The 27,469-nt window shown below is 43.4% G+C and overlaps 1 pseudogene; it reads right to left on the bottom strand.

Annotated features, from left to right (window-relative positions):
• Positions 1-5,190: 5,190 nt before the first annotated feature.
• Positions 5,191-27,469, bottom strand: part of LOC138666599 (zinc finger protein 850-like) — a 75,481-nt pseudogene continuing 53,202 nt past the window's right edge.

Here is a 27,469-nt window from a genome sequence, read left to right as displayed (position 1 = left end):
CCTTTCCTTACCCGCCGGCTGCATGCTGGCTGCAATATTGGATTGAAGTTCATTCTCTGTCCTCCGTAGTACATGCCTGCACAAGGCAATCTTGCCTTGCGCAGGCGTGTACTAAGGAGGACACAGAATGAACTTCAATCCAATATTGCAGCCAGCATGCAGCCGGCGGGTAAGGAAAGGGTGAATCAAACACCCGAAAACCCCGCCCCTATGGCTGAAGATTGTTCCCTCCAAATTCAGGTGACAGAGTCGCTTTAAGGCTCTTAATGAGACTAATACAATATTGAGACTCCTTTTTAAATCCAGTCAATTGGGTTAGCGGCCTAGCGGGATGGATTATTTTTGGTATTTTACAGACTTGTATGCAAATTTTGTTGCTTTGCTTATTGTTTTATGTAGCCATAAAAGCGCTAATATATGTATTACCTAAGTTATAGAAGAGTATATGTTTAAGGAAGGAATCTAAGGCTGTGCCATCCATAGTGTATCATAGACCCCGGATAACCACTGCTGACTGAGGAAGTCAGTGTCCACAGTGAGGGTGGATGGGCGAAGCAGGTAGAAAGCCCCCTTATGGGTACTAGACCCATGAGACAGTAGCTCCTTTGTGGACATCAGCTGACCCGGTGGCAGAGGTTATGCCATTTGCAAAAGGGGGAAATTGATATGGAAGGGTTAATAGTTTGCCTTTAAGTGCCTTTTGCCTTTAAGTGCTAGAATTACTAGAATCTGTTGATGCAGTAGTCTGATGGTCTCCGCTTCAAGGAGACTTCACTTCTTATCATGTATGTTCTCAATAGACAGCCACAACATGTTCTTGGTACGTGGTGACGAATAAAGGTCAGTATGACCCTGGGTGATGGTGGGGGCTACATGAATTACATTGAGTTACATTTTTGTAAATGGTATAAAATACTGCCTTTTGCTGCAGTACATCAGATAAAAGTGACTTGCTCACAGAAATGTGTGAGGTGTCCTTTGTCTCCAAGCGCGCTTGTAAAATGACGGGCGTAACCTCCTTATTTGGCCTCACTGGTGATTTGTCATCTGACATTGGGTCAGAACGAAAACAGCTACGACAGAGAAAATCTAATCTACCCGAAGATTTCATCCATTATAAGTTCATGCTAAAAACATACAACTCTGCCCTTCACCTCTCCAAACAAACCTATTTCAACACCCTCATCACCTCACTGTCCAATAACCCTAAACGTCTCTTTGACACTTTCCAGTCCCTACTCAACCCAAGAGTGCAGGCCCAAACCACAGATCTCTGTGCTGACGATCTGGCCAATTACTTCAAAGAAAAAATTGACCACAATGGACAGGAAATCATCTCCCAATCTCTTCATACCATGCACTGTCCTCCCTCCCCCACTGCATCTAGTTCACTCTCTGACTTTGAACCAGTTACAAAAAAACAGTACACAGGTAAAGATGCTTACCCGTCCAAGGCCTCCAAATAATTACACTAACCAAAGTGCAGCGGACCCAAGTTAAGATGGTGGATGACAGCTTAAATACTATGGCCATAATACCAACCAATACCTTACATACATTGTTATGGTTTTGGGCACGTCATTTTTTCAGGGTGCAGCTGGGCCCTAGATGGCTCTGTAAATTGTGGCCTCTGTTCACTCAGGATGCCTTATTGCAATAGCTGGCCCGCTTTATGGCGTCATTAATAGGCCTTAAGCCATATGCTCTGCATTTCTGTGTGAACATGCCACATACAGATTATTTTGTACAGGTGTGCCAGGCGGCCAAATCCTGATTGTAGGCTTGCTGCATTATTGGTATTATTGCACCTGTGCATCTGTCATCCACCATCTTAACTTGGGTCCGCTGCACTTTGGTTAGTGTAATTGTTTGGAGGCCTTGGACGGGTAAGCATCTTTGCCTGTGTACTGTTTTTTTTTGTCAAGAATTAGTGGAGGTTTTTTCTCTTATGGTGTTTTTTTTGAACCAGTTACAGAAGAAGTAATCAGGCTCCTTGCATCTTCTCGCCCAACCACTTGCACCAGTGACCCCATTCCGTCACATCTCCTCCAGTCCCTTTCCCCGGCTGTCACCTCTCACCTAACAAAAATATTCAACCTTTCTCTCACTTCCGGTATTTTTCCATCCTCATTTAAGCATGCCATCATCCATCCATTATTTAAAAAACCATCCCTCGATCAAAACTGTGCCGCTAATTATAGACCTGTCTCTAATCTTCCCTTCATCTCTAAACTCCTCGAGCGCCTGGTCCACTCCCATCTTACCCGCTATCTCTCAGATAACTCTCTTCTAGACCCTCTTCAATCTGGTTTCCGCTCTTTACAGTCTACTGAAACTGCCCTCACTAAAGTCTCTAATGACCTACTAACAGCTAAATCTAATGGTCACTACTCCATGTTAATTCTCTTGGATCTCTCTGCAGCATTCAACACTGTGGATCATCAGCTCCTCCTCACTATGCTCCGTTCCATCGGCCTCAAGGACACCGTTCTCTCCTGGTTCTCCTCCTATCTCTCTGACTGCTCCTTCACTGTATCTTTTGCTAGTTCCTCCTCCTCTCACCTTCCCCTTACTGTTGGGGTTCCTCAAGGATCAGTCTTAGGCCCCCTCCTCTTCTCTTTGTATACTGCCCCTATTGGGCAAACAATCAGTAGATTTGGTTTCCAGTACCATCTCTATGCTGACGACACCCAATTATACACTTCTTCTCCTGTTATCACACCGACCTTTTTAGTAAATGCGTGATTGTCTTACCGCTGTCTCTAACATCATGTCCTCCCTCTATCTGAAACTGAACCTGTCAAAAACTGAACTCATGTTTTCTCCCTCTATTAACCTACCTTTGCCTGACATTGTCATCTCCGTGTGCGGTTCCACCATTACTCCAAAGCAACATGCCCGCTGCCTTGGGGTCATACTTGATTCCGAACTTTCATTCACCCCCACATCCGATCACTGGCTCGCTCTTCTTATCTGCATCTCAAAAACATTTCTAGAATTCGCCCTTTTCTTACTTTTGACTCTGCAAAAACTCTTACTGTTTCACTTATTCATTCTCGTCTGGACTATTGTAACTCTCTACTAATCGGCCTCCCTCTTACCAAACTCTCCCCGCTCCAATCTGTCCTGAATGCTGCAGCCAGGATCATATTCCTCACCAACCGTTACACCGATGCCTCTACCTTGTGCCAGTCCTTACACTGGTTACCCATCCACACAAGAATCCAGTAGAAAACTACTACCCTCATCCACAAAGCACTCCATGGCTCAGCACCACCCTATATCTCCTCTCTGGTCTCAGTCTACCACCCTACCCGTGCCCTCCTCTCCGCTAATGACCTCAGGTTAGCATCCTCAATAATCAGAACCTCCCACTCCCGTCTCCAAGACTTTACACGTGCTGCGCCGATTCTTTGGAATGCACTACCTAGGTTAATACGATTAATCCCCAGTTTTAAGCATGCCCTAAAAACTAATTTGTTCAGATTGGCCTACTGCCTCAACGCATTAACCGAACTATCCCTGTGTGGCCCATTCAAAAAACAAAACAAAACAAAAAAAAAAACAAAACATAATTGGGTTCCTCGCATCATGTTCTCATACACTTTATGCAGTTAATAGCCCTCTGTGTCTATACTGCTACATACTTAGGCAGTTAACTGGTTCATGCAGCTTTACATGAACACCTGAGCCTTACACTATGGCTGGTCCGACTAACTAAAGCAATTGTTACCATCCACCTCTCGTGTCTCCCCTTTTCCTCATAGTTTGTAAGCTTGCGAGCAGGGCCCTCATTCCTCTTGGTATCTATTTTGAACTGTGATTTCTATTATGCTGTAATGTCTACTGTCTGTACAAGTCCCCTCTATGATTTGTAAAGCCCTGCGGAATATGTTGGTGCTATATAAATAAAATTATTATTATTATCATAAGGGAAGAGGAGCTATTTGACTTTTTGAATTCAAAACTTGCTGGAATCATTAATGGACGCAATGTCTGGTTTGGAGAGTCCCTGATGTACCTAAAGAGAGGAAACTCCCTCACAAGTGACTCATTTTATTTTGCAAACAACAAAATCACTGATGTGTGAATTAGAAGAAATAAACAGAGATTCAATTTTTTGCCACACTTGCAAGAAGACATCCAGACTGCATGGGCCAACATTCTTTCATTGAAAAAAAAATTTTAAACTTTTTTTCTGTTGAAAATTGAATTTTTGAAGACCTTGAGTCTCTAGTGGCTTTGCTATTTAGTTTAGTGTAGGACTCGTAAGCATGGGGATCCTTGGCGTGGGTTACGAGCTTGCGTATTTTGGCCAAAATATCAACCAATACCTCACTATTTTTGTATATTTTTTGCACTATATTTTTTGGGGTGCAGCCAAGCCCAAACACGTTCGGTCTCTCATGAGGGGTGTTCGCACTGGGATGCATTGAGAGTGTACTGGCCAGCCTGCCTAATCGAAGAGCAGGGATGTGATTAATAGGCTGTGAACCAGACACTATGCAGTACCATTGTGTGAACAACGACCTATGTGGGCCTTTATTGTGCAATTGTATACTGGGCAGTCACCCCCTCCAGGAGTGGGTATGTGGAGTGGCTGTTAATCTGGTATTTTGCACCTGTGTTGCTAACATCTTGCTTTATGGACTGGCTGCACTCTGTAGTGCATTTTGTTCCAAGATCTGGACAGGTAAGTGTTGCTGCCTTTATTTTCTGCCATTGAAAATTGAATTTTTGTAGACATTGAGTCTCTAGTGGCTTTGCTATTTAGTTAAGAGGAGAAATGTACCATACAATTTGTTGTGCAATTTGTCCTGAGTACGTAGATACCCAATATGTGGAGGAAAACTGAAGGGAAGAGGAGCTATTTGACTTTATGAATTCAAAACTTGCTGGAATCATTAGCGGACGCAATGTCTTGTTTGGAGAGTCCCGATTGTACCTAAAGAGTGGAAACCCCCTCACAAGTGATGCATTTTTTTGCAAACAACAAAATCACTGATGTGTGAATTAGAATTGGAAGAAATAAACAGAGATTCAATTTTTTGCCACACTTGCAAGAAGACATCCACACTGCATGCACCAACATTCTTTCATTTAAAATTTTTGTGACAAGAAATTGCTGCACTAAAGACCAGAGGATGTCCAATGTACTAATAGATGGGTGGCTCTAATAAGGTGCACCAATCAATTTATAGATGCTTTATTTCCATTGTTTGTTTTTTGATAACAGATGTTTATTGGCAATTGCTCACATTAGTCAGCATTTAGTGCTTTAAATTGTTTTCCATAGCTCTTGTATGATGACATGTGAATTTACATTGACTGTCACTCATACAATTTGCAAAGTAAATTATTTAGAAGAAAGTGTCTACCTACCCATGTGATTTTCCTGAGTAAAAAAATAAACATGTAAGAAAATTTTCCCCACATTCTGAAAATGAAAATTACTTCTCCCCTACGTGACTTCTCCAGTTTAACTAGATTTGATGTGGTTGTTCCTTTATTCTGATCAGAAAAATGGCTACTCCCCTGTGTGATTTATCAGATGTCTAGTTTTTTTTTTCTCTTGAAAACATTTTCCACAGACTAAACATGAAAATGGTTGCTCCTGTCTGAATTGTCTTATGATTAGCAAGATCAGATTTTAAAGACCAGCATTTCCCACATTCCAAACATTAAAATGGGTTCTCCCCTGTGTGAATTTTCAAATGTGTAGAAAGATTTGTTTTCCGTTTATAACATTTTCCACATTCTGAACATATAAATGGTTTCTCCCCTGTATGACTTCTGTGATGTCTAACAAGATGTGATTTATCTCTAAAACATTTCCCACATTCTAAACATGAAAATGGCTTCTCCCCAGTGTGACATCTGTGATGTTTAAGAAGTTGTGATTTCCCTGTAAAACATTTTCCACATTCTAAACATGAAAATGGCTTCTCTCCTGTGTGAACTCTTTGATGTGTAACAAGATTTGATTTCTCTATAAAACATTTCCCACATTCTGAACAGGAAAATGGCTTCTCACCTTTGTGAATTTTCTGGTGTTTATCAAAATGTGATTTGTGTGTTAAACATTTCCCACAGTCTGAACATGAAAATAGCTTCTCACCTGTGTGAATTTTCTGATGCTGAGCAAGAGAGTATTTGTTTGAAAAACTTTTTTCACATTCTGCGCATGTAAATGGCTTCTCCCCTGTGTGAATTTTCAGATGTGTAGCAAGATTTGTCTTCCAATTAAAACTTTTATCACATTCTGAACACGAAAATGGCTTCTCCGCAGTGTGAATTTTCTGATGTCGAGCAAGAGATGATTTGTCAGAAAAACTTTTTCCACATTCTGAGCATGAAAATGGCTTCTCCCCTGTGTGAGTTTTCTGATGCTGAGCAAGAGAGTATTTCTTTGAAAAATTTTTTTCACATTCTGAGCATGAAAATGGCTTCTCCCCTGTGTGAATTTTCAGATGTGTAGCAAGATTTTTCTTCTGATGAAAACTTTTACCACATTCTGAACATGAAAATGGCTTCTCATCTGTGTGAATTTTCTGATGCTCAGCAAGAGATGATTGGTCAGAAAAACTTTTTTCACATTCTGAGCATGAAAATGGCTTCTCCCCAGTGTGACATCTGTGATGTTTAAGAAGTTTTGATTTCTGTGTAAAACATTTCCCACATTCTAAACATGAAAATGGCTTCTCCCCTGTGTGAACTCTTTGATGTGTAACAAGATTTGATTTTTCTATAAAACATTTCCCACATTCTGAACATGAATATGGCTTCTCACCTTTGTGAATTCTCTGGTGCCTATCAAAATGTGATTTTTGTGTAAAACATTTCCTACATTCTGAACATGAAAATGGCTTCTCACCTTTGTGAATTCTCTGGTGCCTATCAAAATGTGATTTTTGTGGAAAACATTTCCCACATTCTGAGCATGAAAATGGCTTTTCTCCTGTGTGAATTTTCTGATGCTGAGCAAGAGATGATTGTTCTGAAAAACTTTTTCCACATTCTGAGCATGAAAATGGCTTCTCCCCTGTGTGAGTTTTCTGATGCTGAGCAAGAGAGTATTTCTTTGAAAAACTTTTTTCACATTCTGAGCATGAAAATGGCTTCTCCCCTGTGTGAATTTTCAGATGTGTAGCAAGATTTTTCTTCTGATGAAAACTTTTACCACATTCTGAACATGAAAATGGCTTCTCATCTGTGTGAATTTTCTGATGCTCAGCAAGAGATGATTGGTCAGAAAAACTTTTTTCACGTTCTGAGAATGAAAATGGCTTCTCCCCTGTGTGAATTATCTGATGTTTAGTAAGATCAGATTTTCTTATGCAACCTGAATATGGCTTCTGAGCTTTGTGAATTCTCTGGTGCCTATTAAAATGTGATTTTTGTGTAAAACATTTTCCACATTCTGAACATGAAAATGGCTTCTCACCTGTGTGAATTAGCTGATGTTTAGTAAGATCAGCTTTTGTTATACAACATTTCCCACATTCTGAGCATGAAAATGGCTTCTCCCCTGTGTGAATTCTCTGGTGTCTATCAAAATGTGATTTTTGTGTAAAACATTTTCCACATTCTGGACATGAAAATGGCTTCTCACCTGTGTGAATTCTCTGGTGTCTATCAAAATGTGATTTTTGTGTAAAACATTTCCCACATTCTGAGCATGAAAATGGCTTCTCCCTTGTGTGAATTCTTTTATGTTTAGTAAGATCATATTTCGATATACAACATTTCCCACATTCCGAACATAAAAATGGCTTCCTTTTTGGATGTGCTCTTTGATGTTCACCATGCCTTTTATTATATTTATTTTTCTTAAAATGGAGTTGAGGTATGTCTGGTGTAATGGGATGCTCTTCAAAAGTATCAGATGTGTTACTAGGATCATTTGCTTTAAAATCTGAAAATATCTGGCATTTCTCTGAGATCACGGTCCAGTTGACTGCAAAAAAAAAATGTATATTTATTTTTCAGTAGACAATGAATCATTGCTAAAAATTGATCTTGGGCTGCTCCTGAACTGCTTCCTGCCTCTTCCAATGCTTAGACGTCCAGCTGCCTCACTTCTCTGCATGACCTAGATTACTTTTTAACTTCATAAACTGTAAAATGCCAGTCAACGACTAATTCGTTTCCTAGGGAGTCCCTGCATGACATTACATTGTCAGTGTGGCTAATAGACAGCTCACTGATTGGTTGCTGTGCTGTTGACATGATGTCAGCCTGGCAGGCAATGCTAAACCTTGAAAGCAGTGGGGGAGACAAACCACAATATGCCAGACTTACCACACTCCTCAGTATTGAAATTGTAAAACCCGGGAAGGAAAAGTTGTGAAGTTATGGAAATCACAGGATCCAAATTCATGTTAGTAAATTGGAAAATGGAAACAAAATTTTCAAAGCATCTCTATCTTTTCAATATCGAGTAAGAGTGGCTTGTATAAAAATGCACTTATATGCTTTGGTTGCTCTCAATGAGGTTATTAATGGCCGCATGAAGAATGTTCTGCCGCACTGAATGCACTTGGGCAAGAAAATCCTCAAAATCTGCTGCTGGCAGCTCAATTTGCAATTGCCAACCAATGATGTCTCAGATATGCTCAATGGCAGAGAAGTCCAGACATGTTGCAGAACACGAGGGCATGTTTAGACCACACTGGCAGCTCACAGTACCACAGGCAATATGCAGCCTGGGGTTGTCGTGTGTCGAAAAACAGCACCTGTAATACTTTGGAGGACTGGCCATAACACTGCAATTCAGAGCTATTAGTGTACCTGGCATGAATTTTAGATGGGGCTGGTACCGTACATTATGCCTCCCCACACCATAATTATGGGAGTAGGACTAGTGTGACATTCCCTCGTTAAGGCTTTTTCACTGCATGGTATCCGTAGTCTCTAGAACACTCTATGGCTATCATTGCATTCTAGACAGAAACTGGAATCATCGCTGAAGAGGACAGTCCTCCATTCTAGACTCCATTGCCATCTTGTTCTGCATCTTGCTAACCCGGTGGCTTAGTGGCATATAAAAATTCAAAACTTTGTAAAAAATAAAAAAAAAGTGATTGTATTGTTTACCTTACAGGGTTAATCAATGCTATGATGGGGATAACAAACATGCTAGCTTTTAAAATTCCTTTATTTTTAAAAATATGCGTGTGATTTGGAGTGTGCTTCTTATACTCTTAAGAACCTTTTTTAACCCCGTGCATGATCTTTCATTTTTCTGAGATTTATTTTTTTTCTCTCTTTCTTCCTAGAGCCATATATTTTTATTTTTCTGTCAATATAGCCTTTTGAGGGCGTTTTTTTCTTTGTGGGATGAGTTGTACCTTTGAATTAAAGGGAATCTGTCACACCAAAAATCATATCTGAGCTAAGCCCACCGGCATCAGGGTCTTATCTACAGCATTCTGTAATAGCTGAAGATAAGCCCCCGATGTAACCTGAAAGATAAGAAATAAGGTTAGATTATACTCACCCAGGGGCGGAGCTACTGCAGTGCTCAGCTCCCGGCTCGCTGGGACCTTTTCCGGCTCCGGCGCACTCAGTATCTCTACCTCATCAGCATGACTTCCTTTTCTTTTCTTCTTGCAGTGGCTCCGGCGCATGAGGGTAGAGCATACTGCAGTGCGCAGGCGCCGGAAAAGGTCAGAGAGCCCGGGCGCCTGCGCACTGCAGTTCTTTGCTCAGCCCCTGGGTGAGTATAATCTAACCTTCATTTCTTATCTTTCAGGTTACATTGGGGGCTTATCTACAGTATTACAGAATGCTGTAGATAAGCCCCTGATGCCGGTGGGCTTTGCTCTGATACGAATTTTGGGGTGACAGACTCCCTTTAACCTATTGTTTTCAATATATCGTACTGGAGAACAGGCAAACAAATTCCAAATGCGACGACATTGCAAAAAAAAGTGCAATTCCACAATTCTGTTTTGTGCTTTTTATTTACCATGTTCATAAAATGCTAAAACTGACCTGGCAATATGATTACCTAGGTCACTATGAGTACATAAATACCAAATATGTATGGGTTCTTTTTTATTTAAGCGGTGAAAAAAAAAAATTAGCTTATGTCGCCATTTTATGAGACCCCTGCCGTTTCCATTTTTTGGATTTGGCTCTGGTGTGAGGGTGTATTTTCTGCTCCCTAAGTTGACGTTTTTATTGATACCATTTTGGAGTAGATACAATGCTTTTATTGTCTGTTATTGCAATTTTGCAGTGGCCAAAAAAACGTAATTAATGGCGTTTTGATTTTTATTCTCGTTAGGCCATTTACCGATCGGATTAATTTACTTTACATTTTGATAGATTGGACATTTCTGAAAACAGCGATATCAGATATGCATATCTTTTTGTTTTGTTTTCAGGGGCGTGATTTGAACTTTTGTACTTTTTGTAAACTTTTTTTTGTATCTTTTTAAAACCTTCAATAGTTCCCTTAGGAGCTTTGAAGTTCTGATCATACGAATGCCTGTGCTACACACAGCAGGGATTCAGCACAGCTATGGATAGGAGAAATCATGGTCTCCTATGAACGCCGGCCTGGAGGTGGATCTCAGTCCATCTGTAGTTGTTAGAGTAACACGATAGGTGATCATATCAGCGCTTTCTGGTACACTTTAAATTTATATTTTTCTTATTTAATTGTGATATTACATCTATTTTTCATTTATGTTTTCTATTACTTTACTTACACATGATTAGGGCTGTTGGAGTTGCTATTTTGGAGTTTTCTGGATATTTTGTACTTATTTGGACATTCAATTGGCTTCGATATGGTATACTGTGACACTGTTGTTATATGGATCTACAGTCTTGGTTGAAAGTGTTGGCACCCTTGAAATCATTCCACAATATTAAGTATTTGTCCCAGAAAATTATTGCAATTACACGTTTTCACATAGACATGTTTATTTCCTTTTGTGTTTCTTGGAACAACACAAGAAAAAGAGAAAAAAAATAGCAAAATGGTCATTATTAGGGCAGCACGGTGGCTCAGTGGTTAGCACTGCAGCCTTGCAGCGCTGGAGTCCTGAGTTCAAATCCCACCAAGGACAACATCTGCAAAGAGTTTGTATATTCTCCCCATGTTTGCGTGGGTTTCCTCTGACATTCCAAAGACATACTGATGGGGAATTTAGATTGTGAGCCCCATCGGGGACAGCAATGATACTGTGTGCAAACTGTAAAGCGCTGCGGAATAGGTTAGAGCTATATAAAAATAAAGATTATTATTATTTCACTTACAACCCTAAAAATGGGCTGGACAAAATAGTTTGTCCACAGGTGTTCAATGTAATTTTGATCCGGACTCATCGTTGGCCACTTCAGAACTCTCCAGCGCATTGTTTCCATCCATTTCTGGGTGCTTCTCGCAATATGTTCAGGGTCATTGTCCTGCTGGAAGACCCAAGACCTACAAATCCAGCTTTCTGACACTGGGCAAAACACTGCAACCCAAAATCCTTTGGTAACCTTCAGATTTCATGATGCCTTGCACACAGTCAAGGCACCCAGTGCCAGAGACAGTAAACAAAATTTTGTCACAATCATTTTTGGGGGATTGTGTGAAAATTATGTCCAATTTTGTGTTGTTCTAATATACACAAAGGAAATAAACTTGTGTATAACAAAATATGTTCAGGTATGCTCCCATGGTTTGTACCAAAAGAAAAAAAAAAAAAGAGCATGAACCGCACATCCCAAAATCATACGTTGATCTAAAGCCGCTAAGCAAAAATTTATATACTGAACATGAGGTTTTCAGTTTAACATTCTGATCAGACTGTATGAAGCCCACTGTCACTTTACGGCAAACCTCGTAGTGGGTCCTATCGCCCTAATGGAGCGGAGCCATGCGGCGACCACCGCCACCGCGGCCATGCACCAGCAGGGCGGACGGCCTGTTGCCCCACAGCACCCATGCTGCGAGACTGATCCCCCATGACTCCAGACCGCGCCACCCCACCAGCACCAAGCCACAGCAACAATGGCCGCCACACAGCACTAGCACCAAAATGAAAGGAGCATTAAAACTCACCTTAAACTGAAAACCTCATGTTCAGTATATAAATTTTTGCCTAGCGGCTTTAGATCAACGTATGATTTTGGGATGTGCGGTTCATGCTCTTTTTTTTTCCTTTTTGCAAAGCATGTTCTAGTTTTCTTCTTGGACCAGCACTCCTCCCATTTGGCACAGGTGGCAAAGTATGGGGTCTAGCCCATTTTGGCTCTCACTGAAGAGCTGGAGGAAGGTGAGTTTCAATGCTCCTTTCATTTTGGTGCTGGTGCTGTGTGGCGGCCATTGTTGCTGTGGCTTTGTGCTGGTGGGGCGGCGCGGTCTGGAGTCATGGGGGCTCAGTCTCGCAGCATGGGTGCTGTGGGGCAACAGGCCGTCCGCCCTGCTGGTGCGTGGCCGCTAGAGCGATAGGACCCACTACGAGGTTTGCCGTGAAGTGGCAGTGGGCTTCATACAGTCTGATCAGAATGTTAAACTGAAAACCTCATGTTCAGTATATAAATTTTTGCCTAGCGGCTTTAGATCAACGTATGATTTTGGGATGTGCGGTTCATGCTCTTTTTTTTCCTTTTTGCAAAGCATGTTTCCATGGTTAGTAACTGCTGCAGGTTGGGCGCTGGGTACTGTTGTGAATTCTGTTGTCAAGCTCCCTCCTGTGGTCATGAATGGTACTTCGGCTGGTTCTGTCCATGGACTTCCTTTGGTGGCTGTGAGTGGAGCTGCTGCTTCTGAGTTTCCTTTCACAGGTGACGAGGTTAATTCGTTAGCTGGCTGCTCTGTTTAACTCCACTTGGATCATTGCTCCATGCCAGCTGTCAATGTTCTAGTATTGGTCTAGTTCGCTCCTGGATCGTTCGGGTGACCTGTCTTCTCCAGCAGAAGCTAAGTTCCTGCTTATTTTTCACTTGTTTGCTATTTTTCTGTCCAGCGTGCTATTTTGATTTTTGTCTTGCTTGCTGGAAGCTCTGGGATGCAGAGTGGCGCCTCCGCACCGTGAGTCGGTGCGGAGGGTCTTTTTGCGCACTCTGCGTGGTTTTTTGAAGTTTTGTGCTGACCGCAAAGTTACCTTTCCTATCCTCTGTCTGTTCAGTAAGTCGGGCCTCTCTTTGCTAAAATCTATTTAATCTCTGTGTTTGTGATTTTCATCTTAACTCACAGTCATTATATGTGGGGGGGGCTGCCTTTTCCTTTGGGGAATTTCTCTGAGGCAAGGTAGGCTTTATTTTTCTATCTTTAGGGCTAGCTAGTTCTGAGGCTGTGACGAGTTGCATAGGGAGCGTTAGGAGCAATCCACGGCTATTTCTAGTGTGTGTGATAGGATTAGGGATTGCGGTCAGCAGAGTTCCCACTTCCCAGAGCTTGTCCTGTATTATTGTAGCTATCAGGTCTTTCCGTGTGCTCTTAACCACCAGGTCCATTATTGTCCTAACCACCAGGTCATAACAGGGTGCATCCGCAGCGTCCAACCCACAGTGGCCAGACGTTACAGCATAGTGGATGGGATTTGAAGAAATCCCATCTTCACTATGCGTGCACCGGCACAAACGGCTTCCCTGCGGAGACACACATGCGGCACGTCTTTCCAGACCGCATCATGTCTATTTTAATGTCCCCGTACAATGTATTGGGCACAGTGATTCAGCACGGTTCATTGAACACATGCGTAATCACCTGCGTTCACAAGTCGGCAGCGCTTTGGATGGAGCGGACATGTGCTGCTTCCAAAGCACTGCCGTTCCTGACAGTGGAAAGTGGAACATACCCTTAGATTGTGATAATTTTATGGGAGAAATACATCATTTTCTTCAACAGCTCCAAGTGTGCCAACACTTTTGATCATAAATTTAAAAAAACTGACCGTCACATCCAAACATAGACTAAGTGTGAACAGCTGCTGAACCTAGAGTCACCAACTCGTATACAGTCAAATAAATAAGGCAGCGCACTGCGGCGCTAAAACATGCAAACATGAAAATTGAACTGCATTACTGCACTAGAAATATGAAAAAATGAGAGCGTTTAGCGCATAAATTGGCCAATTCATGTGTACCTCTCTTATACCAGGTCTTACACTTTCCTTTCCTCGCTGAGAATAAACATCTTCATCTGAATGGGTACCTGTGAAACCTCTTCTTAGAATAAATTTCTCTCTCTCTGTGGAGGGGTAATGGACATACTGCGATTAAAACACCTGTGGCTAAGAGTAGGACCTGGTATACGAGAGATTCCCTAATGTGGCTACCAGGTACACATGAATTGGCCAATTTATGCGCTAAACGCTCTCATTTTTTCATATTTCTAGTGCAGTAATGCAGTTCAATTTTCATGTTTCATGTTTTAGCGCCGCACTGTGCTGCCTTATTTATTTGAATTTAACACTTTTGATCATGACTGTTGTGAATTCTGTGATCAAGCTCCCTCCTGTGGTCACAAGTGGTACTGCGGCTTCTGAGTTTCCTTCCTCAGGTGATGAGGTTAAGTCGTTAGGTGCTGCTCTATTTAACTCCACCTAGTGCTTTGATCCTGGCCTCCAGTCAATGTTCTAGTATTGGTCTTGCTTCCTCCTGGAGCGTTCCTGTGGCCTGTCTGCTCAGCATAAGCTAAGTTCTGCTTGTGTTACTTTTGTTGCTATATTTTCTGTCCAGCTTGCTTTAATTTGTTTTTCTTGCTTGCTGGAAGCTCTGAGACGCAGAGGGAGCACCTCCGTACCGTTAGTCGGTGCGGAGGGTCTTTTTGCCCCTCTGCGTGGTTGTTTGTAGGTTTTTGTGTTGACCGCAAAGCTATCTTTCCTATCCTCGGTCTATTCAGTAAGTCGGGCCTCGCTTTGCTAAATCTATTTCATCTCTGTGTTTGTACTTTCATCTTTACTCACAGTCATTATATGTGGGGGGCTGCCTTTTCCTTTGGGGAGTTTGCCGAGTTGCATAGGGAGCGTTAGGCGCAATCCATGGCTACCTCTAGTGTGGTGTGATAGGATTAGGGATTGCGGTCAGCAGAGTTCCCACGTCTCAGAGCTCGTCCTATGTTTTTTGCTTATTGTCAGGTCACTTTGTGTGCTCTGAACTTCAAGGTCCATTGTGGTTCTGAATTACCTATTCATAACAGTACTGGAGGCCCAAAGTACTATGCTTCTCAATAGAGGGAAAAAAGAAGTTCTGAGACCATTTTTTTTTCTTTGCACTGTGTTTTTCCTTTTTTTTCCCCTAGACATTTGGGTGGTGATGGACACAGGTGTGGTGATGGACATTAAAGGTCTGTCTTCATGTGTGGATCTTCTCACTGCAAGAGTACAAAATATTCAAGACTTTGTGGCTCAGAATTCTATGTTAGAACCAAGAATTCCTATTCCTGATTTGTTTTCTGGAGATAGAGCTAAATTTCTGAGTTTCAAAAATAATTGCAAACTGTTTCTGGCGTTGAAACCTCGCTCCTCTGGTGACCCAGTTCAACAAGTTAAGATCATTATTTCTTTATTACGTGGCAACCCTCAAGACTGGGCATTTTCCCTTGCGCCAGGAGATCCTGCATTATGTAATATTGATGTGTTTTTTCTGGCGCTCGGATTACTGTACGATGAACCTAATTCAGTGGATCAGGCAGAGAAAAATTTGCTGGCTCTGTGTCAGGGTCAGGATGAGATAGAGATTTATTGTCAGAAGTTTAGAAAGTGGTCTGTGCTCACTCAATGGAATGAATGTGCTTTGGCAGCAATCTTCAGAAAGGGTCTCTCTGAAGCCCTTAAGGATGTCATGGTGGGATTTCCTATGCCTGCTGGTCTGAATGAGTCTATGTCTTTGGCCATTCAGATCGGTCGACGCTTGCGTGAGCGTAAATCTGTGCACCATTTGGCGGTATTATCTGAGCATAAACCTGAGCCTATGCAGTGCGATAGGACTTTGACCAGATCTGAAAGGCAGGAACACAGACGTCAGAATGGGCTGTGTTTCTACTGTGGTGATTCCACTCATGCTATCTCCGATTGTCCTAAGCGCACTAAGCGGTTCGCTAAGTCTGCCACCATTGGTACGGTACAGTCGAAATTTCTTTTGTCCGTTACTTTGATCTGCTCTTTGTCTTCCTATTCTCTCATGGCATTTGTGGATTCAGGCGCTGCCCTGAATTTGATGGACTTGGAGTTTGCTAGGCGCTGTGGGTTTGTCTTGGAGCCCTTGCAGTGTCTTATTCCATTGAGAGGAATTGATGCTACGCCTTTGGCCAAGAATAAGCCTCAGTATTGGACCCAGCTGACCATGTGCATGGCTCCTGCGCACCAGGAGGATATTCGCTTTCTGGTGTTGCAAAATCTGCATGATGTGGTCGTGTTGGGGTTGCCATGGCTACAAGTCCATAACCCAGTATTAGATTGGAAATCAATGTCTGTGTCCAGCTGGGATTGTTAGGGGGTACATGGTGATGTTCCATTTCTGTCTATCTCATCATCCACCCCTTCTGAGGTCCCAGAGTTCTTGTCTGATTACCGGGATGTATTCGATGAGCCCAAGTCCAATGCCCTACCTCCGCATAGGGATTGTGATTGTGCTATCGAGTTGATTCCTGGTAGTAAGTTTCCTAAGGGTCGACTGTTTAATTTATCTGTACCTGAGCACGCCGCTATGCGGAGTTATGTAAAAGAATCTTTAGAGAAGGGTCATATTCGCCCGTCGTCATCGCCATTGGGAGCAGGGTTCTTTTTTGTGGCCAAGAAGGATGGTTCGCTGAGACCTTGTATTGATTACCGCCTTCTAAATAAAATCACGGTCAAATTTCTGTACCCCTTGCCGCTGCTATCTGATTTGTTTGCTCGGATTAAGGGGGCTAGTTGGTTCACCAAGATAGATCTTCGTGGTGCATATAATCTTGTGCGTATTAAACGGGGCGATGAATGGAAAACTGCATTTAATACGCCCGAGGGCCATTTTGAGTACCTAGTTATGCCATTCGGACTTGCCAATGCTCCATCAGTATTTCAGTCCTTTATGCATGACCTCTTCCGAGAGTACCTGGATAAATTCCTGATTGTATACTTGGATGATATTTTGGTCTTCTCGGATGATTGGGAGTCTCATGTGAAGCAGGTCAGAATTGTGTTCCAGGTCCTGCGTGCTAATTCTTTGTTTGTGAAGGGATCAAAGTGTCTCTTTGGTGTTCAGAAGGTTTCATTTTTGGGGTTCATTTTTTCCCCTTCTACTATCGAGATGGACCCTGTTAAGGTCCAGGCCATTTATGATTGGACTCAGCCGACATCTCTGAAGAGTCTGCAAAAGTTCCTTGGCTTTGCTAATTTTTATCGTCGCTTCATCTGTAATTTCTCTAGTATTGCTAAACCAATGACCGATTTGACCAAGAAGGGTGCTGATGTGGTCAATTGGTCTTCTGCTGCTGTGGAAGCTTTTCAAGAGTTAAAGCGTCGTTTTTCTTCTGCCCCTGTGTTGTGTCAACCAGATGTTTCGCTTCCGTTCCAGGTTGAGGTTGATGCTTCTGAAATTGGAGCGGGGGCTGTTTTGTCGCAAAGAGGTGCTGATTGCTCGGTGATGAAGCCATGCGCCTTCTTTTCCAGGAAGTTTTCGCCTGCTGAGCGTAATTATGATGTTGGCAATCGAGAGTTGCTGGCCATGAAGTGGGCATTCGAGGAGTGGCGTCATTGGCTTGAAGGAGCTAAGCATCGCGTGGTGGTCTTGACTGATCACAAGAACTTGACTTATCTCGAGTCTGCCAAACGGTTGAATCCTAGACAGGCTCGTTGGTCGCTGTTTTTCTCCCGTTTTGACTTTGTGGTTTCGTACCTTCCGGGCTCTAAAAATGTGAAGGCGGATGCCCTGTCTAGGAGTTTTGTGCCCGACTCTCCGGGTTTGCCTGAGCCGGCGGGTATTCTCAAAGAGGGAATAATTGTGTCTGCCATCTCCCCTGATTTGCGGCGGGTGCTGCAAAAATTTCAGGCTAATAAACCTGATCGTTGCCCAGCGGAGAAACTGTTTGTCCCTGATAGGTGGACGAATAAAGTTATCTCTGAGGTTCATTGTTCGGTGTTGGCTGGTCATCCTGGAATCTTTGGTACCAGAGAGTTAGTGGCTAGATCCTTTTGGTGGCCGTCTCTGTCGCAGGATGTGCGTTCTTTTGTGCAGTCCTGTGGGATTTGTGCTCGGGCTAAGCCCTGCTGTTCTCGTGCCAGTGGGTTGCTTTTGCCCTTGCCGGTCCCGAAGAGGCCTTGGACACATATCTCTATGGATTTTATTTCGGATCTCCCCGTCTCTCAAAAAATGTCGGTCATTTGGGTAGTTTGTGATCGCTTCTCTAAGATGGTCCATTTGGTACCCTTGTCTAAATTGCCTTCCTCCTCTGATTTGGTGCCGTTGTTCTTCCAGCATGTGGTTCGTTTACATGGCATTCCAGAGAACATCGTTTCTGACAGAGGTTCCCAGTTTGTTTCGAGGTTTTGGCGAGCATTTTGTGCTAGGATGGGCATTGATTTGTCTTTTTCCTCGGCTTTCCATCCTCAGACAAATGGCCAAACTGAACGAACCAATCAGACCTTGGAAACATATCTGAGATGTTTTGTTTCTGCTGATCAGGATGATTGGGTGTCCTTTTTGCCGTTGGCTGAGTTCGCCCTTAATAATCGGGCCAGCTCGGCTACCTTGGTTTCGCCGTTTTTCTGCAATTCTGGGTTCTATCCTCGTTTCTCTTCAGGGCAGGTTGAGTCTTCGGACTGTCCTGGTGTGGATACTGTGGTGGCCAGGTTGCAGCGGATTTGGACTCATGTAGTGGACAATTTGACCTTGTCCCAGGAGAAGGCTCAACGTTTCGCTAATCGCAGACGCTGTGTGGGTCCTGGACTTCGTGTTGGGGATTTGGTTTGGTTGTCATCTCGTTATATTCCTATGAAGGTTTCCTCTCCTAAGTTTAAGCCTCGTTTCATTGGTCCGTATAGGATTTCTGAGGTTCTTAATCCTGTTTCTTTTCGTTTGACCCTTCCAGATTCTTTTTCCATCCATAACGTATTCCATAGGTCATTGTTGCAGAGATACGTGGCACCTATGGTTCCATCTGTTGATCCTCCTGCCCCGGTTTTGGTGGAGGGGGAGTTGGAGTATACAGTGGAGAAGATTTTGGATTCTCGTGTTTCGAGACGGAAACTCCAGTATCTGGTTAAGTGGAAGGGTTATGGTCAGGAAGATAATTCCTGGGTCTTTGCCTCTGATGTCCATGCTGCCGATCTTGTTCGTGCCTTTCATATGGCTCATCCTGGTCGGCCTGGGGGCTCTGGTGAGGGTTCGGTGACCCCTCCTCAAGGGGGGGTACTGTTGTGAATTCTGTGATCAAGCTCCCTCCTGTGGTCACAAGTGGTACTGCGGCTTCTGAGTTTCCTTCCTCAGGTGATGAGGTTAAGTCGTTAGGTGCTGCTCTATTTAACTCCACCTAGTGCTTTGATCCTGGCCTCCAGTCAATGTTCTAGTATTGGTCTTGCTTCCTCCTGGATCGCTCCTGTGGCCTGTCTGCTCAGCATAAGCTAAGTTCTGCTTGTGTTACTTTTGTTGCTATATTTTCTGTCCAGCTTGCTTTAATTTGTTTTTCTTGCTTGCTGGAAGCTCTGAGACGCAGAGGGAGCACCTCCGTACCGTTAGTCGGTGCGGAGGGTCTTTTTGCCCCTCTGCGTGGTTGTTTGTAGGTTTTTGTGTTGACCGCAAAGCTATCTTTCCTATCCTCGGTCTATTCAGTAAGTCGGGCCTCGCTTTGCTAAATCTATTTCATCTCTGTGTTTGTACTTTCATCTTTACTCACAGTCATTATATGTGGGGGGCTGCCTTTTCCTTTGGGGAATTTCTCTGAGGCAAGGTAGGCTTATTTTTCTATCTTCAGGCCTAGCTAGTTTCTCAGGCTGTGCCGAGTTGCATAGGGAGCGTTAGGCACAATCCACGGCTACCTCTAGTGTGGTGTGATAGGATTAGGGATTGCGGTCAGCAGAGTTCCCACGTCTCAGAGCTCGTCCTATGTTTTTTGCTTATTGTCAGGTCACTTTGTGTGCTCTGAACTTCAAGGTCCATTGTGGTTCTGAATTACGTATTCATAAAACATGACTGTATATCTGACTGCACTTATTTATTTCACCTAGTGATTCGTTATTGCCTACACTGCTAAATTGGTATGTATTTGATTCTATGGCCGGGGTCACACTTAACGTATGAAAAATCGGTCCAAGTGTCCCTGCCAAGAGTCACACGAGTGTAATGCGAGTGTCATGTGAGAACAATCCGATTTTTCACACCTAGCATCCGATTTACATCTGAATGCATTGCGAATGCTATCGGATTGCAATGCGATTTTACCATGAGCTTTTACATACAGCAATTCTCTGTCATTTACAGATCGTTTTCAAATTAAATATTCATCAAAACACACACATATCTATATAGATAGATAGAAGAAAAGCTGGCAATTCATGTTTGCGTACAGTAAAATCACACTGACAGGTTAGAATAGGTAGAATAGATATATAAACATAGAATACATAGATATATAGAGGTCAGTGACACACACACATATATATATGTATATACACTGCTCAAAAAAATAAAGGGAACACTCTGTAATATATGTTAGGCTACTTTCAAACTTGCGTTTTTAGCAATCCGTCATTTTGGGCAAAAAACGGATCCTGCAAATGTGCTTGCAGGATTAGTTTTTTGCCCATAGACTTGTATTAGCGACGGATGGCCACACGTTGCATCCGTCGTACAACGGATCCGTCATGTTTTGGCGGACCGTCGGCACGAAAAAACGTTCAAGTGAACGTTTATTTATCCGTCGCGTCCACCATTTTCGAACGCGCATGCACGGTCGAGACTCCGCCCCCTCCTCCCCGGACTTCAGAATGGCCAGCGGATGCGTTGAAAAACTGCATCAGCTGCCCACGTTGCGCACAAATTTCACAACGTGCGTCGACCCGACGCATAGCGATGGACCCGTACCAACACAAGTGTGAAAGTAGCCTTAATAGTACAACTCTACACCTCTGCTTGCTGCCTCATCTGCTGCACCCTGCAATATATATATATATATATGTGTGTGTGTGTGTGTGTATATACGCCTCCTCATTTAAAGATTTTTCTGTATTTTCATGACTATGAAAATTGTACATTCACACTAATGGCATCAAAACTATGAATTAACACATGCGGAATTATATACTTAACAAAAAAGTGTAAAACAACTGAAATTAGGTCTTATATTCTAGGTTCTTCAAAGTAGCCACCTTTTGCTTTGATGACTGCTTTGCACACTCTTGACATTCTCTTGATGAACTTCAAGAGATAGTCACCGGGAATGGTTTTCATTTCACAGGTGTGCCCTGTCAGGTTTAATAAGTGGGATTTCTTGCCTTTTAAATGGGGTTGGGACCATCAGTTGTGTTGTGCAGAAGTCTGGTGGATACACAGCTGATAGTCCTACTGAATAGACTGTTAGAATTTGTATTATGGCAAGAAAAAAGCAGCTAATTAAAGAAAAACGAGTGGCCATCATTACTTTAAGAAATGAAGGTCAGTCAGTCCGAAAAATTGGGAAAACGTTGAAAGTGTCCCCGAGTGCAGTGGCAAAAACCATCAAGTGCTACAAAGAAACTGGCTCACATGAGGACCGCCCCAGGAAAGAAAGACCAAGGGTCACCTCTGCTTCTGAGGATAAGTGTATCCAACTCACCAGCCTCAGAAATCGCAGGTTAACAGCAGCTCAGATTAGAGACCAGGTCAATGCCACACAGAGTTCTAGCAGCAGACACATCTCTACAACAACTGTTAAGAGGAGACTTTGTGCAGCAGGCCTTCATGGTAAAATAGCTGCTAGTAAACCACTGCTATGGACAGGCAACAAGAAGAAGAGACTTGTTTGGGCTAAAGAACACAAGGAATGGACATTAGACCAGTGGAAATCTGTCCTTTCGTCTGATGAGTCCAAATTTGAGATCTTTGGTTCCAACCACCGTGTGCGACGCAGAAAAGGTGAACAGATGGACTTTACATGCCTGGTTCCCACCGTGAAGCATGGAGGAGGATGTGTGATGGTGTGGGGGTGCTTTGCTGGTGACACTGTTGGGGATTTATTCAAAATTGAAGGCATACTGAACCAGCATGGCTACCACAGCATCTTGCAGCGGCATGCTATTCCATCCGGTTCGCGTTTACTTGGACCATCATTTATTTTTCAACAGGACAATGACCCCAAACACACCTCCAGGCTGTGTAAGGGCTATTTGACCAAGAAGGAGAGTGATGGGGTGTTACCCCAGATGACCTGGCCTCCACAGTCACCAGACCTGAACCCAATCGATAGTTTGGGGTGAGCTGGACCGCAGAGTGAAGGCAAAAAGGCCAACAAGTGCTAAGCATCTCTGGGAACTCCTTCAAGATTGTTGGAAGACCATTCCCGGTGACTACCTCTTGAAGCTCATCAAGAGAATGTCAAGAGTGTGCAAAGCAGTCATCAAAGTAAAAGGTGGCTACTTTGAAGAGCCTAGAATATAAGACATCATTTCAGTTGTTTAACACTTTTTTGTTAAGTATATAATTCCACATGTGTTAGTTCATGTGTTAGTACATCAAAGCGAGCTGTGGCAAAAAGGTTTGCTGTGTCTGTCAACGTAGTGTTCAGAGGCTGAAGGCGCTACCAGGAGACAGGCCAGTACACCAGGACACGTGGAGGAGGCTGTAAGAGGGCAACAACCCAGCAGCAGGACTACTACCTCAGCCTTTGTGCAAGGAGGAACAGGAGGAGCACTGCCAGAGCCCTGCAAAATGACCTCCAGCAGGCCACAAATGTGCATCTGTCTGCACAAACGGTTAGAAACCGACTCCATGAGGATGGTCTGAGTGCCCGACGTCCACAGATGGGGGTTGCGCTCACAGCCCAACACCGTGCAGGACACTTGGCATTTGCCACAGAACACCAGGATTGGCAAATTCGCCACTGGCGCCCTGTGGTCTTCACAGATAAAAGCAGGTTCACACTGAGCATATGTGACAGTTGTGAGAGTCTGGAGATGCCGTGCAGAGTGATCTGCTGCCTGCAACATCCTTCAGCATGACCATGACCGATTTGGCAGTGGGTCAGTAATGGTGTGGCATTTCTTTTGAGGGCTGCACAGCCCTCCATGTGCTCGCCAGAGGTAGCCTGACTGCCATTAGGTACCGAGATGAGATCCTCAGACCCCTTGTGAGACCATATGCTGGTGCGGTTGGCCCTGGGTTCCTCTTAATGCAGGACAATGCCAGACCTGGCTTCCTGCAAGATGAAGGCATTAAAGCTATGGACTGGCCCGCCCGTTACCCAGATCTGAATCCGATTGAACACATTTGGGACATCATGTCTCGCACCATCCACCAACGTCACTTTGCACCACAGACTGTCCAGGAGTTGCCGGATGCTTTAGTCCAGGTCTGGGAGGAGATCTCTCAGGACACCATCTGCCGCCTCATCAGGAGCATGCCAGGCATTGTAAGGAGGTCATACAGGCACGTGGAGGCCACACACTACTGAGCATCATTTTCTTGTCTTGAGGCATTTCCACTGTAGTTGGATCAGCCTGTAACTTCCTTTTCCACTTTGATTTTGAGCATCATTCCAACTCCAGACCTCCATGGGATATTAGTTGTGATTTATGTTGATCATTTTTAGGTTTTATTCTTCTCAACACATTCCACTATGTAATGACTAAAGATTTTCAACTGGAATATTTCATTCAGTGATATCTAGGAATTGTGGGATTTTAGCGTTTCCTTTATTTTTTTTGAGCAGTGTATATTGATTTTTTTTTATTATTATTTTTTTATATTTATACAATTATTTACATTTTTTTTTTACTTTTTTACTTTGTCCCACTATGGGACAATCATTTTTTTGCAGACTGATGGCTTCAATAGTATGCAGATGAGGCAGCATCTGCATGCTATGAAAACTGTCGGCGCTGCATTGACAGGGAAACTTGCTGATCATGCACTCTGCATGATCAACAAGTTTCCTAGCTCTCGTGACTCGGGGGTTAAAGTGCCGAGAGTGGTCTGTGACCCCTCCTGGCACCTAATGCCAGGTGTCAGCTGTCAGACACCTCAGACGTAATGATCCTGTCAAAGTAGCCAAGGTCACATGGACGGATCATTACGTCCGATGTCAGAAAGGGGTTAAAGAAAAAAGCAACAAACACCATCTTCACCTCCTTCTCGTTCACTGCGCTGTTCGAGGCTCTACTCCGGTCTCAGCAGCTGCACTACCCAACATGCTATGAAGTGACGTCATCGCGCACCAACGGTGTCAGAGGCAGAGGGGAATGATGGGAGAGGGAGCTTCACATGATGCTGTCTCCTTCATTATTACTTTCAACTGTATCAGGATCTGTGATGCTGATCCAGTTGAATGCGGCGCACGAGAAGAAACAGCGGCTGGCAACAGGCGGGCCCTCCTGACTCACGGGCCCCATATCGGCAAGTAGCAGCACGCCACTGGCTGGGGGCCCCTGGGGAAGCGGGAGCCCTAGGCAGATGCCTAGTCTGCCTGTCGCTAACTCCGGCCCTGGGCTTGACACAAGGAATGCGACACTTGTAGCCCATGTCCAGGATAGGTCTGTGTGTGGTGGCTCTTGAAGCAATGACTCCAGCAACAGTCCACTCCTTGTGAATTCCCCGCCAAATTTTTGAATGGGCATTTCTTAGCAATCCTTTCAAGGCTGTGGTTGTCCTGGTTGCTTTTGCATCTTTTCCTAAAACACTTTTTCCTTCACTCAACTTTCCATTAATATGCTTGGATACAGCACTCTGCGAACAGCCAGCTTCTTTAGCAATGACCTTTTGTGGCTTACCCTCCTTGTGGAGTGTCAATGACTGCCTTCTGGACATCTGTCAAGTCCACAGTCTTCCTCATGATTGTGAAGCCTACTGAAACAGACTAAGGGACCTTTTTAAACACTTAGGCTACTTTCACACATCAGTTTTTTGCCTTCAGGCATAATACGGCAAATTTAAAAAACAGATCCGGAGTAAATTGTGGAAAATTGATGTGCAGGATCCGTTTTTGCCGGGCATAGAGTTTGGACTTCCTGTTCTGGGGAAGAGGAAGAGAAAGAGGGAGAGGGACAGAGAGAGAGAGAGAGAGACAGAGTGACTCCAGAATGGAAAACGAACCTACGGGGCATGCTCGGTGTAAAAATAGGGGAATCGGTAGCCGGATTCACTCATTTCACCTCTGTTTATCGCTGGAACCGTCGCTGTGCGTTTTTTAGCCGGACAGAAAAAACATTCCTCTGTACATTTTCTCTGTCCGCCAGAAAAATAATTTTTGATGGAACCAGCAAAAAACCAATGAAACATGTGGCCATCCGGCGCTAATACAACTCTATGAAAAAAAAACGAATTCGGTAGAAAAAAATGGTTCCGTTTTTTTCAAAATTCGCCGGATGGTGCCTGACGGCAAAAAAACTGATGTGTGAAAGTAGCCTTAGGAAGCCTTTGCAGGTGTTTTTTGTCAATTATTCTAATTTACTGAGATAGTGACGTTTGGCTTTTCATTGGCTGTAAGTCATGATCATCAACATTAACAGAAATAAACACTTGAAATTTATCAATCTATTTGTAATTACTCTATATAATATATGAGTTTCACTTTTGATATTGAAGAACTGAAAGAAATTAGCTTTCTGATGATGTTCTAATTTTGTACGAAGCACTTGTATGTATTGGGAGGCTTTGGTTTTAATTGTTTTCAATCTTGGAGCTATATGGTGTTTAATAAAATGTAATTGCCTTTGTACTCTTAGGCGTGCACCTTTTCCTCTTGATAGTATTGAAAGGGGTAACAAGACTCCATGAGGAGGAAAATGGAAAAGAAACCTTCTAAGGCCTGTCCCACACGTCCAGATAATTCCGGTACCGGAAAAATCGGTACCGGAATTATCCGTGTCCGTGTGCTCACGTGGCACATCAGTGTGGCACACGTGCGGCATCTGTGTGCCGACTGGGTACCACACGCACCGTGCAGGAGACAGCGCTACAGTTAAGCGATGTCCCCTGCATCTGGTGCTGAAGCCGCCATTCATTTCTTCTCTCCAGCAGCGTTCACTGGAGAGAAGATATGAAAAATCTTTTTTTTTTTTTTTTGGTGTTTAAAAAAAAGATCCCTGTCCCCAACCCCCTCCCACCCCCCCGCTGTTAATAAAATACTTGCCCGGCTCCCTCGCTGCTTCCTCTCCTCGTTGCAGCTTCTCCTGTATGAGCGGTTATGTGGTGCCGCCCATTACAGTGATGAATATGCGGCTCCACCCCGTGGGGTGGACAGGCGTCCCTGTGTGTGCTCTCTGCCATCTGCACTAGGTAATGTTTATGCATATAAAGTTATTAGTTATATACTTGCTGGCACTGCAGCTGTGGAAGACTTGCATTGGACTACCTATTGATTGATTATATGGTTGGCATAGCTGTGTATGTCAGTGGTCGCTACCAGTATTGTACTTTTCTGCACTTGGCATTATGCGGATTCTCTGCATACAATTACCGCTTTCAGGGATGTACCCTACCTTGGGCTTGGCTTGATGCTGATGAGGTCCTTGTCATCTCTTTTAGCCCCATTGTATCGGTTTGTCTGATATAGTCTGTTTTACTTTTATTGCTGATTGTGTCTTTAATAAAATGTTGTTGGATTTCATGAGTGCCTTGTGGTGTTTTGAGGTTTTTTCTGCTATTGTTCTTGCAGTTATTCATATATTTCTATACTTGGGTGGTGCTTAGGTAGACATATAGTTATATGTACACTGTACTCTACTTAGTGATATATTAGGTACCCACCACCAATAATGTTCATTGGACTATTTTTCTACTTGTACATTGATGCCAAGTACATGGCCCTCAAGGGTTTATATCTCATGAGATGTAATCATTATTAATAATCCCCTTCTGCTGATGGCCAGGTGCCCCACGCCTCCTCTTTTCGATGAACTTGTGACCAATTTAGCCAATCAATATCTGCAGCCGAGACTAATTCTTTCCTGCTGTGGATGGAGTTAGGCTGGAGCAATCACATGACCAAACAGTCAGAGCAGATTGTACTGAGATCGGCCCTATATTTTTCTTAGTGGTAAAACTGTATTACTTTAGTTTTGGCCTGTGAAATGTTGTAGCTAAAATGGTTTAATAGAAAAAGATACTAAACAGGGTGTTCTTTTGTTTAAGCAATAAATCCTACAGTCAGAAAAATTCACATCAACAATTTTTGAGAGAACAAGCCCTAAAAATGAAAAACAGAATTCTACAGGAAGGATAATCTGTGATTTCTCTGCACTTAGTGGTTACTACTCACCTGAGCAATTATCTGATGGAATCTCCTCTTTACACCACTCATCATCCCTCACATTTGTCTCTGTAGTATTAATATGGGTCAGATCTTCACCCT

This window comes from Ranitomeya imitator, chromosome 2, assembly GCF_032444005.1.
Source record: "Ranitomeya imitator isolate aRanImi1 chromosome 2, aRanImi1.pri, whole genome shotgun sequence".
In the NCBI taxonomy this organism is placed as follows: Eukaryota; Metazoa; Chordata; class Amphibia; order Anura; family Dendrobatidae; genus Ranitomeya; species Ranitomeya imitator.
The sequence above is the reverse complement of the archived record's forward strand: the minus strand, read 5'-3'. Positions and strand labels throughout refer to the sequence as shown.